The sequence below is a fragment of the Vicugna pacos genome, chromosome 12 (assembly GCF_048564905.1).
Source record: "Vicugna pacos chromosome 12, VicPac4, whole genome shotgun sequence".
Lineage (NCBI taxonomy): Eukaryota > Metazoa > Chordata > Mammalia > Artiodactyla > Camelidae > Vicugna > Vicugna pacos.
Window position 1 is genome coordinate 33,334,016 of NC_132998.1, and position 17,310 is coordinate 33,351,325.

Below are 17,310 nucleotides of genomic sequence, written 5' to 3' on the forward strand. Positions count from 1 at the left end.
TTTGTCCAAGACCAAACACGTAGTTAGTAGCAGAACTGAGATGAGCTTGGGTCTTCTGAGTCATTTATCCCATGTTTCCCCCATAAAGAAAACTTGTGCTTTCTACAATTAAATGTATATTCTTTTAAAAATAGGGCAAAGTCCAAAATTACTACCAGAATAGGTATGAAATTTGTCTGGTGTTTACAGAGTGTATATAGAATAGAAATATAGTGTTGTCCACATTAAAAAAAAACAAATTAGAAGAATTTTTTTAAAGGAAAAAAAGAATTCCCTATAAATGCACACTCCCATGTTGTTCTGACTATGTATTCTAGAAACATGATTGTAAGTTAAAAGCCCTCATATATCACCATTAATATATAATGACTTTATAATCTGTTTTAATTAGGGCAGCATGGTGTAGGAAAAAGAGATTGAACTCTACCAGTTACTAATTGGACAATCTCTCTGAAATGCTCCCATTTCAAGGTGAGTAAACTTACTCTTCCCAAATGCCCCTTTTTAATTTTTTTCTATAGTACTTATCTCTTTCTAGTGTACTGTATAATTTGCTTATTTATTATGTTTGTTTGCTATCTGTATGACTGAGCTAAAATTCAAGCTCTATGAGAACAGTTATTTTCTGAGTGCCTGTGCTAAGCACTGTTCATGAGAAACATTTGATCTGTATTCAGATTTCATAAACTTAGCAGTTGAAAAACTAGATTCAACACACACAAGTGGCTCCAAATATACTCAAAAAATGTTTGTTGAGTCCAGTGAAAGAATGAAGTTTCTTCTTAGCAAAGCCTTAAAGCTGGAGAAGAGCTTCACCCTTCAGCAGATCCTGGGCAGTGTCTGGAGGAACTGAGGGGCTGGGGAAATGGTGGTGGTGTGGACAGTCTCCATTCTGTCTTTCCTAGGGAGTCTCTGACTACATGGCAGGACCCCAGAGGGCCTGTCATTCTTATTGAGGAAGAAGAGGGGAGGAAATGAAATCATCCCTCTGAATCCACAGGAGATTGGTTCCAGGATCTCCCACCGACACCAATACCCATGAATGCTCAAGTCCCTTGAGCATATGGAAAATACTCTCTCTGGGGTTGGTTGAATTTGCAAACGCTGAATCTGCCTGTACAGAGTGTCAACTGTAGTCACAAGAGGTTGGGGGGCCAGGAGACAGGAAGCAGTTTTAGAAGAGAAGCTGGGAGTCAGGAGTTTAAAGCAGGAGAGGCTTCAAGCTGCCACAGTGCATGAGAGATTTGAAAGAAGAAGGGAGATCAAAAAAGAGATATTTCAGACCTAGGGCTCTGGGTTACACATGGAATTCTTTTCATTTTCTTTGAAGAGAGGAAAAACCAGAATTCCTATTGAATTTCTTTGGGTGGGTTTTTTCCATCTGTAAACCATAGGTAATATCTGCAGTAAGGTGATGTGAGAAGTGAATTACTCTTCCCTACCCTTTTCCCTCTACTCCACTTTACCGAGGCCCTGCCTCATAACTGTTGCCTCAAATGTATCCTCTACTGGCTGTTGTCCATGGATTCATACTATTTGATAACGTTTACTGATCAGAAATTGTGATTGTGAGCTCCTTGTGGCCAGTGTCATGTCTTTTTGCTTTCATGTCTCCAGTACCAGGCACAGGATCTGACACATCTTATGTACATAATATGTGTTTTGCAAATGAAGAAATAAATAAATGAGTGAGGGTGAATGATAAGCACTAACACAATAAATGAGCATTCCCCTCCCTTCTCTTCAATCCAATTAAAGCCAAATCCTGAATTGTTTGCAGCAGTTTCTTATAATTCTAGTTTACTTGATTAATTTTTAACTAATTCATGTGTGTCATCAACAGATATTTACTGAACCCCTACTCGACCTTGTCTTTGTGATAGATGTAGTGTACAAAATCGAAGAAAGAATTGCTCTCCCCAGAGAGCTCATATTCCTGAGAAAACCCAGACATACAAACCAACCTCTGCGGGGCAGTACTATAATTACTATGATGGAGGAAACACCAAAGATAATGGGACTGAAGAAAGAAGATTTAAGGCTCCTGGGAGAATCTGGGGAAGCATTTCTAAGGAGATAGTCACTAAGCTGAGATTTGAAGATGAAGTTAAGAATTTAGTATATGAGCAGGAGGAATATTCTTACAGAGACATCAGTGAGCTCAAAACATAGAGACATGAGACAGAAAGGAATATTGTGGAGCTATGAGATGGAGTGATTGAGAATTGTGAAGTTCAAGGTGAAAAGTGGCAGGAGGTAAGGCTAGACTGGTGGAGGTAAGATAATGAGGGATCTTGTGTTTATTCTGATTTTATATCTTATCTTGAAGGCAATAAGCAATTGCCTAGAAGAAGAGATCAGAATTGTATATTCTGGGGTACTAGATGGTCAGGACCTCAACATCTTTTTGAGGGACCCAATGCAGCCCTTAAAAGGTGACTACTAAGAGAATATAGAAGAGGGAACTGATTGGTTAAGGGTGGTGGGGAGGAAGAAGATGTGTCTGCTTTTGGACTCACTAAATGTAAGTTGCCTGTGGGATATCTAGGAGGCATTGTTAGAACATAGTTGGTTAAATGGAAGCAGAGTCAGGAGGGGTCTGGGTTGAAGACATACATGTAGGCATCATGAGCTTCCAGGTGGTAACTGACAGTGTGAACACTGACTTGGAAGAGAATGTAGGGGAGAAAATGTGAGGGACAAGGATAGAACCAGAGAGACCTCACTATTTAAGGGAGAGCCAGAAAAAAAGGGAGTACCAAAAAGTCTTGAGGCAGAGTGACCAGAGAGGGAAGAATGCCATGGTGGCAACAATGCCAGGTGAAATTCTTTCGGTTGAAAGCGACTCAAAAAATGCTCAAGTTGGTTTGAGCAACTCAAAGGAATATATTGGGTCCCATAATCAAAGAGCCCAGAGGCAGAATTCAGCCTAGGCTAATCCCGAGATGAAATAATCAACATAATCTTTCTTCTTCTCTTTTCTACTTTTCTTCTCCACCTTGGCTTCATTCACAGACTCTGTTCAGTGTTAAAATGGCTGCTAACTTCGAAAGTCCTGCTGAAAAAAAAGGATCTCCCAGTTATCCCAATAAAGGTGCTGGGATTGCACCTCACTGGCTTTATTTGGGTCATTTTCCTGTCCCTGAACCAACCACTGTTGCCAAGGATAGATGGTACTCTGATTGGTTAGGCCTAAGTTGCATGCCCAGTCCAGTCACTGGGGTAAGTTTAGCACCACTGTCAGAGAGGGAGGGAAGATTGACTCCCTAGAGCAAAACCAACTGCCAATACCAGAATATAAAGTTCTGGCTGACAAAGCAACAAATATCCATCACAAAATCCAAGGGAAGAGGGAGTTTGAAGAATAAAAGATGCATCAATAGCATGGAATGCTACTGAGAAGTTAAGTAAGGATAGAATTTTGACAGTGGAAATGCCATTGTTGACTTTTGCCAAATTATGATAGAGTGATGTGGGCAGGTATCAAGTAGCAGCAGGTTAAGATTTTTAAGACTAGGGGGAAAAAGCTGTCTTGGGGATAGTTAAGGTAGATTGTGTGGCCAATTACTTGACTATGAATAAGAAGAGAGATAAGGAAGGGTAGGTAGAGGGAGATTTGGCATCAAGAGGGGGCTTATTTATTTATTTAAGTCACTTGAACTTGTTTATATGTTGATATATAAAATGACATAGGCATTTGCACATGAAGTGGAAAAAAGAGTTGCAGTGATGACAGGCACTGTGGTAGGATATATAATGTCCCCCAAAGATCTCTCCAATCTAATCTCCAGAACCTGTGAATCTGTCACCTTACAAAGCAAAAGACATTTTGCAGATGTGATTAAATGAAAGATTTTGTGGAGGAGAGATTATCCTGGATTATTCTGGGGTGCTGATGTAATCACAAGGGTGCTTATCAGAGGGAGGCTGGAGGTCAGAGAAGAGAGAAATTGCTGCACTGTTGGCTTTAAGATAAAAGAAAGTGACCATGAGCCAAAGAATGCAGGCAGCCTCCAGAAGCTGAAAAAAGCAAGGAAAGAGATTATCCCCAAGAGCCTCCAGAGGGAATGTAGGCCTGAGGACCTATTTGTAGATTTCTGGCCTCCAGAACTGTAAGTTAATAAATTTGTGTTATTTTAAGTCACTAAATTTGTGACTTAAATTTGTTACAGCAGCCATGAGAAACTAACACAGCCATAGAAGTGAATTTCTGACATTTACAAATACAACTTTGGCATACACATTTTAAATATAATGGCATCTACTCTTGTTGAAAAACCAACAGGTTTAGACATGTTTCTAGGGACAGTAGAGGAAAAACATACACATTGCATGGTCAAGTGTAAATCTCTTCTGTAACAGTTGCCTCAAACACACAGCAGGCCTTGTGATTCACTAAGAGATTTGCAGGTTTTGTTCTTTCTAATCTTCCCTATTTAAGTGAAATTCCAAAACTCTGCTAGGGTATTATGCAACTGAGTAGACTTTGGTACTTTTATACACGGACCCTCTAAGAATAGTTAGATATTTTTGAAGTCAAAAATAAAATCAGCCTGATGAGGTAAGTAGAGCTCCCATATTTAAAATTACATATAAGGAGGTCACCAAAGTTCAGAGAAAGCTGATTGATTTGATCTTTTCTTATTACTGGTAACCACAGAGGTTTTTCTATTGTGAGAACATCCTTTTATGAAGCAGAAACAAGATTGTCTTGTTGCTTCTTTTAATCTCAGAGTTTAGATTGTCCTGTATCATTTTCTTGTTTTGAGGGTCACTTCAACACAGGAGCACAGCTGTATGAGAGACCTCCTTCTTTGAAAATACAAAAATAGCACAACTTCCTATTATATCTAGTTTCATTATAAGACAATTTTAGGCTGACCCGGGCTATGTGATTCACTAATGTCCAATCATCATGTGCAGTGGAGGTAGCTGAGCTAAGAGCCAGCCTCGTCTTCAACTGGAAAATTTGCAGACAAATGTTTATTTTATGAGGCTGCTTCCTCTTCCCCATCGAGCTTATAGCATATAACTAATGCTAGCTGAATTGCAGCACTAAAGGCAATATCCAGAAACCACTTACATTTCCTGATTTTTATTATTTACTGTGGGTACATGCATCGCATTATTTGCTTGTACTCACATTTCATAGATAATTGCCCCATTGTAAATTCCTAAGCCACCAAATGGTGTTGCATTTAAATTGTGCACCCCTCCCTTGAAAAGAAAATTATGTAGAAGTGTTTACCTTTAGAACCAGCAAACTCAAGAATAGCCTGGCAAGACTCTTTGTCAAGTGTCACCCATCCAAATGAGAAACTGCTACACCACCATTATTGCTCCTATAACACGTGTGATCTGTGATCTGTCCTGTTATTGTGACTCTGTGTATTTACTGCCTGGCTCTGCAGTTTTTGTTTAAAACTCATTCTCCCTCTATACTCATGATCTTGTAGTTTAGGGATTATGTTTGAAGATTTTTCCCCCCCACCCCTCAGTAATAATGACTGGCATTATCACCAGTGCACAGCAATAATGGTTTCCATGTTTTGAATGCTTACTGCGTGTCAAGATCTGTACACATGTTATCTCTTTGTCATCCTCACCACAATACTGTGAGGTTGATGTTATCAAACTCATCTTACAGATGATGAAACAGGGGCTCATAGAAGTACAGCATCCTGCATGAGACCATGAAGCTGATCCAGGAATTAGGAACTCTTCACCCTGACTCTATACTGCCTGTCACAGTGTTAGTGGCAGAATAGATAATGAATGGATGACTAACTTCCTAAAATCCACCTATGTGACTTTCAAAATAGGAATACATGTTACATAGGAAAAATAGTAGAATGATTCAATGTTGGAATGCTGAATCCATTAGCATTTCCTTACTGTGCAATAATGTAGACAATCCAGTGCTAAGGGTTGTCTTGTTGAAGGCCAGTTCAGTCTTGACCAGATTTCTACAGCAGCTTGATGTAATGTCTTTTCTGGAGAAGAAAGTTGGAAAAAGCTGGGTAGGAGAAGGTAGAGGCTCTGGGTTTGATGTTCTTGAGTGTGACTTCTTACTAAACTTCTTGAAGTGGGGAGTTCTAAGCCTTTCCCCTTCAGCAAGTAATGCAGCTGAAAGGACAGCTGGGCTAGTCTCGTGGGATGTGGCCAGTGCAGGCAAGAAATAGAGCCCCACACTCACATGGAAGCCCCACTCTTGGCATTTAATGCTTTGTGGTTACCATCTTGAAATTCTTAATAATTTTATATTTGAATTTGTGTTTTGTAAGTGAAATCTGATGACAGTGGAGTAGGAGCAGGGGCTTGGGATCTTGATTCACAAACAAGCTCATCTGCCCCAGATGGGGTCTTGGCTGCTGACCTCCCTACCCTGGGGATGGCACTGGGAGACTTCAGTCCACATACAGGGAGAGTCAGGATGCAGAGTAGGCCTCATGTGCTGAGTTACAGGTGGGCCCTGGGTGCCTATGAACACCCTTGCCTTGTGAGTATCCCCATGACCAGAAGAATGAGAGATTAAAAAACAAATTAGGAAAATACTATGACAGCTCTAGAGAGACAACAGGTGGAAGGCAACACCTTTTTACCTGGTTCAAGGGGCCTCTCATTTTCATTTTATACTGTGCTCAGCAAATGATATGGATGATCCAGAAGGATGATCCAGATTTTTTGGAGGGAAAATATGCTGCCAAAGCTGAATGGCTTGCTTTTGACTTGTAAGTACCCCACGACTCTTTTGTTGCTGTTGTTAGATGCCCATCAATCCTCTTTTCTTTACTGGGTATTTTACAGGAAGTTATTGTATTTCTCAGCCTCTTCTGTAGTTAGTTCTGGCCCCTGATGTGTGGGTTCAAGTGTGGCCTGGCCATGAGAAGTTCCTCATGACCCTCCTCATTCTTTCTTTTCACTCAAGGACTGGCTGGATGCAAAGGATCCCACAAGGGACTCCAAGGAACTCTGAAGGTGGAGTTATCATAAGATGGAAGGAGAAAGGACCCCAGAGCGTCCCTGGAAGGCTGCCCACCAAACTGTATGTAGGAAACACACATCAATTGTGTTAGACCATTGGGAATTTGGGTTGTCAGTGATAGAAATAGTGTTAATTAACCCAACTGTAGTATTTTCAACAAAAGCCATTTTTCTTAAGCGGGATCTGCAAGCTATAGCCCTCAAGCCAATTTGGGCCACTACCTTTTTTTTTAAATAAAGTTTTATTAGGAACACAGCCATGTCCATTTGTTTGAATTGTCCATGGCTGCTTTTATGGTACAATGGCATAAAATGTGACAGACAGTATGTCCCATAGATCCTAAGATATTTACTGTCTGGCCATTTATGGAAAATGTTTGTAAACTACTGGTCTTATGAATAACTTAAGTAGTGGTTCCATTGACTCATCAAATGTCTCTGTGCTGACTTGGATGAGGCTTTTTAAGACAAATAATGATATGATCTGGACAATATAACTTTAATTCTCACTCTTTCCCATTTCTACCATTAGAGCAAGTTTTTTTGCAAAGAGATGTGAGATTCTTGCTATGGCTCAGTTGACTATGATAGTGATAACAATAATGATACTAATCATTAGAATAACTACTAGAACATTCACTAAGCCACATACAGACAATGTGCTAAATATACTACATGCATTACCTGGTTTAATTCTCATAACACCCTATGAAATAGGAACCATCATTTAGCTTTATTGATAAGAAAACTGACATTCTAAAAGGTTAATGACTTGCCCAGCATCACCAGGGAAGTGGAAAGGCTGGATTGATAAGACTCCCGTGACTCCTGGCGGGCCAGTGTACATAAGTATTTAGGTGGCAGGAGAGGATATATATATTTACACACACTCAGTGGTGAGAACAGCAGCATCTTCCAAAGCTCTGCATATAGAATTCTGCTTATAAGGATTATATCCTCCAGGAAAGACGATGAAAGATTCCTCTTTGGGGAAACAGAATCTCCCAAGAATGAAAACCTATAGACCTTGACATTAGAGGGTCACCCAATATCACTCCCAGTAATCATACAGTGAAATCTACTATCAAACTGGCCTATGAATATATAGCTTTTTAGTGCTTCACTTTTAAAAATAAACAGATAGCAAATAATCAGCAAATTTTTTAGGAGATTCTCTAATTATAGAAAGAGATAAAAACAAAGAAGCAGATTAAAAGGGCATTTAAAGGAAATAAAATATATAGCAAGATTAAAAAAAACCAGCAAATCTTTTCCTTAAATAAGTAAAAGAAAAGCAGGATGCTATTAAAAAAATAGAACACATTGGACTTTAGTAGTTTTTAGACAGTAAAAATATATTAGCACAGCTTTTTAAAAAAAATAGAAAAGTTGAATATAAAGTTAAGAAAATCTTCCAAAAAGAAAAGCAAACATGAATCAAGGTTCAGGAAGTTTCCCAAGAATTAAAATGAAATGCAAGCTAATAGGTTCAGTTTTTTTGTTGTTGTTGTTAGTAATTCTAGAACGAGAGAGTAGAAATGGAGGGAGAGCAATTATGAAAGAAACAATGATGAAAATTACCCGGAATTGAAAAACATGTGTATAATTATTGAAGATGCCAACTCAATGCCCATCTTAGAGAATGGGATAAAGCATACAGGAAGGCACATTATCATAGAGTTTCACAGCACTGGAGATTAAGAGGATCAGGAAAGAGAATGAAATTGGACTTTGCACTAGCAGCATAGTAAGCTAGAAAAAGTGGAGCAACACTTTTATAATTCAAAGTGAAAATAAGTTCCAACCTGTAATGTCTCAAAAAATGTACTTCATATGCATCTTTTTTTCCCAGGAAGCTACTGGAGATGTAGCCATAAAAATAGAGGATTAAATCAAGAATGAGGAAACTATGAAATCCAGGTAAGTTGGAATCCAACCCAGGAGACAGAGTGAATTCCAAGAATAGTACTTGTAAGTAGACCTGGAAATCAGTGGGTCCAGTAAAAGAAGGTGGAGGGAACTTTAGGAAGGACTATGACAATAGCATTATTTATAATAAACTGGAAACAACCCAAATGTCCCTGACCAGTAGAAAAGATAAATAGTGGTATAATTTGCAACAATATAGCAATATAACAATGAAATAAGACAATGAAAATAAAGACTATGGCTACATGCAAATGTGGGGTGAAAAAGTAGAAACAAAAGAATACTTAATACATGATTTCATATACCCAGACAAAATTAATCTATGGTAACAGAAGTGAGAACAGTGGGTGATTTTTAGGGGGGTTGTGTAACTACCCCCCTTAAAAGGGGAGACTTCAAGCAGCCAGGGAAAGGGGCTGATAATGTTCTATTTTCAATCTGAATAGTGGTGACATAGGTGTGTTCATTTTGTAAAAGTCCATCAATTATGACTGTAAATTTTTCTATGTATACATAAGCTTTTCAAGTAAAGTTTTACTTTGATAAAGAAAGAACACGAAAGCACGTTTCTAATATAATCCTAATTTTATTTTAAAAAGTTAAAAAGATAAAAGTATATAGCAAATGTTGAAAACGTTTACTTCTTGGATATATGATTATTGAATGGGTTTTATTTTTTGTGAATTTACATACTCTTCTCAGTACTCTATAATGTGTATGTATTAATTTATTGATCAGAATAAAAGGAAACATAACAAGAACAATATTGAGATAGTATTTACCCCTGCTTATCAGATTGTCAAAGATTAAAAAGCTAAGAGCATGAGGGATGGGTACCCCCATGCCCTGTTGGTAGAAGTTATAAACATGTATGATTATTGAAAAAGTGTCCACCATTACACCCAGTCAATTCCACCCATAAGAATTCCCATGGCAACAGACAAGTATGTAAAGATATTTATGCAAGGATGTTCATTTTGGCTGTTTTGAGTTAAAAGGGAAACTATTGACTGTCCATTAAAAGGGGATTGGTTCAATAACTTATGATATATACTCAGAATGGAATGCTATACTGTCATTAAAAATGAGCGTTTGGATCTAAATTTACTAACATGGAATGCATTGGGTTATAGAACAGCATGTACAGTTTGATCATATTTAATAGTTATAATAAGTATATGGATAAATATGTACTGAGGTAGAGCAATAACAGTTATCTCTGGATGATGAAACTGTATGAGTTTTGCACTTTCATTTTTCTTTTCAGTATGTCTGATTTCTCTTTTATAACCATAGTAGCTTACTTGGACTGCTTAAACAAAATACCATAGCCTGGATGGCTTAAACAGCAGACATTTATTTCTCACAGTTTTGTAGGTTGAGAAGTCTGAGATCAAGGTGCCAGCAGATTTGATTCTTGGTGAGGGCCAGCTTCCTGGCTTGTAATGACCACCTTCTCACTGTCCATGTACTCCTGTGGAGGAGAGAAAGAGAGAGAGTGACTTCTAGTCTCTCTTCCTCTTCTTGAAAAGGCACTAAGCCCTTCATGGGGACCCCCTCCTCATGACCTCATCTAGACCAAAATTCCTTCCAAAGACCCCACCTCCACATACTATCATGTGGTGGGTTAGGGCTTCAACACATGAATTTTGAGGGACACAAACATTCAGTCCATAGCAAATAGCATGCATAATTTTTATAGTAAAAAAGCAATGACCAAGCTATTTTCATTTTAGAGAGAACAAAACTAGCTAATAAGGAGTGAAGCATTAGTTGTACCAGAATGGCAATGTTTTATTTTAACTTTCTTTTCTATTTGAGTTTGTGTCGGTATTTGTTGTGATTTTAAGACAGATTTGTTCTATAGTAATCGTGTAGGAAAAAAGAACTGGCTTAAAGAAAACCTTGAATTTCTTTACCTGTTACCTTTTACTGTTATCTAATACATTGGCCTTGTGGGGAAGACACTGCAGGTGTAAGTCACAGCTTGGCCACACATCAGCTATGAGATGATGTTAGGCTAGTCACATAGCTTCTCTGAGCTTGGGTTCCTTCAGTCTATAAAATTTGGATAATAGCATTCTTAACTAGTTGAGAAAATGTAAGCTGGATGTGGTCAGGCCTTGCCAGTCTTATTCACTGCTGAATCTGCCTGCCAGTCTAGAACAGTCCCTGACCCAGTGTAGCAGCTCAGTGGATACTTGCTAAATAAATGAAGGAATGGCTGATTAAGCGCAATTGTTTTATAATCTCTAAAGTGAAAAAATGTAGGTGCTGATTATGTAGTCATTAAAAATGATCACTTAGATCTGTATTTACTACCATGGATCCCGTTTGGGTTGTAGAATAGTGTATATTGTATGCTTACTAACATTTCCTTTTAGTCTGTAGAAATTATTACAATTTTCAAAATTACAGTTGCAATACTGGGGTGAAAGTCCATGGATATATGGGATGTGTATTAGCAAAGCTATGATCTTTTGAAAATAGAAGGTCTGTGCATTTTTAAAATCAAGTTTCCTGCTGGGTTTTGTGACTGTATAAATAAGGAAACAATATTTTCTTCCAAAAATGACTCATCCACAAAAATAGTGGTATGGTAGGATATAAAATAATTTTATGGATAGCAGTAAATCTTTGTGGAATAAGATCCTAATCTTTTTATGAAAACATGGGACATGCTTCTAGATACTGATTAGCTTTATGCCGAAACTACAGAGAATGGTAAGTATTCTAGTCATCTTTTCTAATTAAAATTTAAATTGAAATCTGGGTTCTAATGAAGAGAAGCTTAGTGCTGGTCCTGTGGGAGCTCTTCAGAGGGTAAGAGGAAAAATGCACAAAGGCGTAAAAAGATTTCACACAGACATTTTCTTCCCATGTATTGTATTTGAACATACATTTTATATTTTATATAGGAGCATGTCTTTGCTTGATGGAAGCCAAGCACTGTCCTTTTGACATGGACATTCTTAAAATAATATCATATTTCCATAGTGCAGACCCAGCTATTTCATTGTGGACACATTGGCATTATCCCTCTGACACTCTGTCTCTGGGAACTTAGGTGACAGCTTAGCTCTACCTGAGAATTGGGTTCATTACTACCAATTTTGGGCATATGATGTGGCAGACAGGATTCAGTGTCAAAGGTTACTGTGTGCTACGGGAAAAAGTTGGGTTGCTAAAGGGATAATAAAGGAAGAGTAAAACTTGAAACTCTATACAAACTTTATTGGGCAACTTTAAAAATTAATTCTGGATGTCAAATTATTCTACCACGTCCCTTTAAGAGCTGTTTGTTACCACACTCAAGCACAAGCCCAGAGAATGCATTCAAAGAGATAACTTATTCAAAACATTGTCAAGAAATAAATGTGTAAAATAAAGACATTTCAAAGGAAAGATGTCAAAATGGTGATTTCTTACTAAATGCGTTATTGTCATAACGTAAATATAGGAAACGAAAACGCTAAGAAATCCCTGATAGTGTTTTAAAAGACATATTCACGCCACTTCAAAAAGAAATGATTTCAACAAGATATTCGAATCAAATTCAACTATTTTTTTTTAAAAACCTGAACTACTTTGTTGCTAAAACGTGACACACTTTACGTGTGTCATTCTTCTATCTTATAGGATATTTCCTGCTGTATTTCTCCATATTTATTCTCTTAGGTTAATTGGGGAAGTGAAATTAATTCTCTATTCAGGATTCCTTCTCAGTCAAGAACAAAGGCATTTCAGCCTACAGAAAAATATCTGAAGGCAGAAGCGGTTCTAGAAAGGTAATAAACACTGCGTTAAGGCATCTTTCCCTGGCTGTGAGCATTCCACAGATGAAAGTTAGCAACTGTCTGTTGGACACTGTGAGTGGCAGGTAGCATGCCAGAGACAGAGCTCGCAGCTAATCTGTTGTGGACAATATGCGGCATCTCCTCCCAAACCTCCCGTGGTGACTATGCAGAGTCAGGGGGCTGGGAGAGGAACATCTCCCCAGCAACACTTAAAGGAAGAACACGCTGCAAAAAACAGCACACAAAATCACAAGGGCACATCTGACTCGGACTGCCAGCAGAGTTTGATTAAAATGTACCAAAATTGTAATTTTTCCTTCCCTATTTAACTGTAAGACACAGTCAGTGTTGCTTAATGTCAGTGCTGTTAATGAAGTTGTCAGGCTTGTCACTTTCATTGAATACCAACTTTACTAAGAAACTGGTACTACAATTACCTCCAGCTCTATACAATTAAATTCATCAAAGCATACCCAGGCTTCAGACTGTGCCAAATCTTTGGAGAATTTCCCCATGGCTTTGGAGTCTGCCCCTATCAGAAAACTCTGCATGCCCTGCAAAAGATAGAAGATTAAAACACTCATTGGAAACAAAAAATTTGTTTAGAACTTCCTCCAAAATGGGCCACCTGGAAATTGGAGAATTCTATTCTCCATAAGAAAAACCAGCCTCATTCACAGGTTTTGTGACACTCTCTGAGGCTCTGTATCTGTCTTCCCCATCCCCTCCACAAGTGAAATAAAATTCCACCATTTTCCCTTTGTTCATTCATTCATTCTTTTATGCTCTCGCTCGAGAAATATTTGAGTGTCTGGATTAATATTGGACTAGCATAGAATGTGACAGAAAAAAGAGCAGCTCTTCAGGAACAGGAAGTTCTAATAGGGTAGAAAGACTTGTGCATGAATAGCTAATAACACCCACAGTGTACAGTGGTAAGCACTGCAAAGAAGATAAAATATTACGGGCCGAAATCCAGGTGGAAAGATAAGAGGACGTTTGAGGCTGAGGTAGCGTCTGAACGAGACTTTCAGAAGTGGATACTATTTGAATGTTTTGGATATTGGTGAGCTCTCTCTCTGAAACTCCCTGATCTTCAGGTGACTGGCTCCTTCCTGATATTTAGCTTGAAAAACATCGAATGTCATTCCCTCGGAAATACCTTTCCCTGAACACTCAATGAGATGACATTTCCCACTCACTTTCTGACACATCACTCAGTTTTATTGGCTTCAGAGCACTTGTCGATCTCTGGGATAATTGTTTGTTTATTTGCTGTCTTTACCCATTACAATAAAAGCTCCATGAAAGTAGATTTCTTGTCCCACTCGATCAGTGCTGTATTCCCAGGGCCTGGAATATGACTGGCCTACAGCAAAGGCTCAAAAGCTGCAAATGAACAAACTGAGGGAAAGCGATGAGGAAAAGAGGACTCCAGATTTAGGGAAGAATATTCACAATGGTGAGGAGGCTGGGGCACATGGATGTGCAGAGGAAACAGTAAAACAGGTGTAAGGTTGTGGCAGAAAATGCATTCCAGGTGGTAGATTGAAGCAGATGCTGGGAATGTCAAATGCTGTTTAAAGGAGTTTGAACTTTTTTCTGTTGTAAGTAGGCAGACATCATTCAAAAGCAGCATTGGAAAAGCTTAGCCTTCCAGCGGTGTCCAAAATAAATGGGCAACAGTGTAGGAGCATTCCCTTTTCTCCACACCCTCTCCAGCATTTATCAGTTGTGGATTTTTTAATGATGGCCATTTTGACTGGTGTGAGGTGATACCTCGTTGGAGTTTTGATTTGCATTTCTCTGATAATTAGTAATATGGAGCATTTATTTTCATGTGCTTATTGGCCATTTATATGCCTTCATTGGAGAATTACTTGCTTGTTTAAAGAAAAATACTGTATGATACCACTTATATGTGGACTCTAAAAGAAGGCAAATGAACTTATTTACAAAACAGAAACAGACTCACAGACATAAAAAACAAACTTATGGTTACTGGGGTGGGGAGGGTATGGGAAGGGATAAATAGGGAGTTCAAGATTTACAGATACTAATATATATAAAATAAACAGCAAGTTCATACTGTATAGCACAGGGAACTATATTCAATATCTTTTAGTAACATGGTGAAAAAGAATATGGAAACAAATATATGTATGTTCAAGTATGACTGAAGCATTATGCTGTAGGCCAGAAATTGAAACAACATTGTAAACTGGCTATACTTCAATAAAGAAGTATATATATGCAAAAGAAAGGGGCAGAGGCTGGAGTCTGGAATAGTTAGAGAACTATGTAGTCATTTAAGTGGGAAGAAATTAAATCCATCACTTTAAGGAAAAATCATGGAATGATGATCCATCCTCAACACCTGTGTGAATTAGTGTCTCCAACCTCTCTCACAAGAATTAAGTAAAAACTATTCAAGGAATAGCATTCACTAACAAAAAGGCACATGATGGGGATAAGGATAAAGGGAGAGAGGAAGGATAATTCTGAAATTTTTATGTCCAAGGAGGCCAGAGCTGGTTGGAAGGCCTTGCTAAGGCTAAGAGGCATCCAGGCCCTGGGGCCTGCAAGGAGGAGGAGAAGGAGGAGGTGAAAACACCCTCAGATACAAACTATTCCACATAAAATAGATAAACAAGGTCTTACTGTATAGCACAGGAAACTAGATTCAATAACTTGTAATAATCTATAATGAAAAAGAATATACATGCATGACTGAATCACTATGCTGTATACCAGAAGCTAACATAATATTGTAAATCAACTATATTTAAATTAAGAAAAAAAAAACCCTCGATTATTTTCAGATTTAACCATCTTTAAGCTGAGAAAACCCAGTTTGGGTTCTGATATACTTTTCCATGTCTTGTTCATTCTTTTTAGGACAAGGAAAATAACATCCCATTGCAGACTAGCCACCTCATGTCTACTGGTAGACCACATACTCTAACACCTGGTCCTCATATTCTGGTGGCTCTATAAGAAGATCTGAATATTTTCGAGAACAAACTGAGCAAACTAGTGGTTACCAGTGGGGAGAGGGGAAGGGGAAGGGCAAGATAAAAGTAGGGAATTGAGATACAAACTACTACGTGTAAAATAAATAAGCTACAAGGATGTATTGTACAGCACAGAGAATAATAAGAATAATTACAATATTTTGTAATAACCTTAAGTGGCATATAATCTATAAAAATTTTGAATCGCTGTGTTGTATGCTTGACACTAATATAATATTGTCAACCAACTATTTAAAAAAATTAAAAAGGAAAAACAAAGAAGACCTGAAAATGTAGCCGATTGTGGCTCCTGGCACCAGATCAACAGGGCTGAAATTCTGGCTCCACTCGGGTGTCTACCTTGGACAAGTTATCTAAATGCTACATGCTCCAGTTTCCTCATTTGTAGAGTTGTGATGATAATGGTGCCGATGACACAGAACTTTTGTGAGAGTGAATGAGCTAAAACATGTGAAGTGCTCAGAGGAGCACCTGGCATGAAGGAAATACTCAGAAAACTTAGCTGCTCCTATTAATGCCCTCGTTGCTGCTCCTCATCGCATTCCTAGCATCTCGCATTGTACTCAGTGCCTGCTCTCACTGTTACTCACTAATATTAATATTAATGAGAAAGTATGGCTTTCATTTATGCTCTGAGTTATAAAGAAAGATTCTAGTAAGCCACATATTTGTCAGCCTCCATGAGGTCAGGAGTCTTCTGGGGATAGAGGAATAGCTTCAACAGTTTTCCTGTGGTTACCAGGTCGCTCTCCTTCCCATCAATGACAGTTTGCTAGCCCACAGGTACCCCATCATCATTATCACCATCATACTAATTATTGTATTTTGAACACTCACTAGGTATCAGATATTTCTGTTCAATCTAAATAGTAAATAAGCATGTAATGTATGCTAGGCACTGTTCTAGGGTCTAGGAAGGTAATAGTGAACAAAACCCATTCCTGACACTCAAGGAGTTGGTACTTTTTTTATTGAGGTATGGTTGATGTACAAGACTATATAAGTTTCAGGTGTACAGCATAGTCAGAAATTTTTAAGATTATATTTCACTTATAAAATATTGGCTGTATTCCCTGTGCTGTACAATATATCTTTGTGGCTTATTTATTTCATACATAGTAGTTTATACCTCTTATATACATCTTTAGATGTCTCAGCAAGTATTTTTATCACTTTATAAGCATTCAGGTATTACTGATTACGAAAGTGGTGTCAGGTTGTTCTTGGTTGTGGTGGAAAGTCAACACAAAGAAGCTTAAGCAAAAAGCAGGGGATCATATTGGTTTATGTAACTCAGTCGTAGGAGAGATTGATGAATTCAGGTGTGTCTGGATCCAGGTGCTCAAAGAATATCATTAAGACTTATTTTCTCTATTTCTCAGCTCTACTTTCTTCCCTACTGGCTTAAGTTTCAGGCAGGAAACTCTTGTTTTGCTTTTTATTTGAAGTATAGTCAGTTACAATGTGTCAATTTCTGCTGTACAACATAATGTCCCAGTCATACATATATATACATGCATACATTTGTTTTTATATACTTTTTCATTAAACGCTATTACAAGATA

General features: G+C 38.1%; 1 long non-coding RNA gene across 1 annotated transcript in view; it reads left to right on the forward strand.

The window, feature by feature from the left end:
• Positions 1-395: 395 nt before the first annotated feature.
• LOC116282666 (uncharacterized) overlaps positions 396-17,310 on the forward strand; it is a 153,856-nt gene continuing 136,941 nt past the window's right edge. The window contains exons 1-3 of the long non-coding RNA XR_012078492.1: positions 396-471; positions 6,929-7,045; positions 8,837-8,904. This is a non-coding gene — a long non-coding RNA (uncharacterized lncRNA). The remainder of the gene's footprint in view (positions 472-6,928; positions 7,046-8,836; positions 8,905-17,310) is intronic.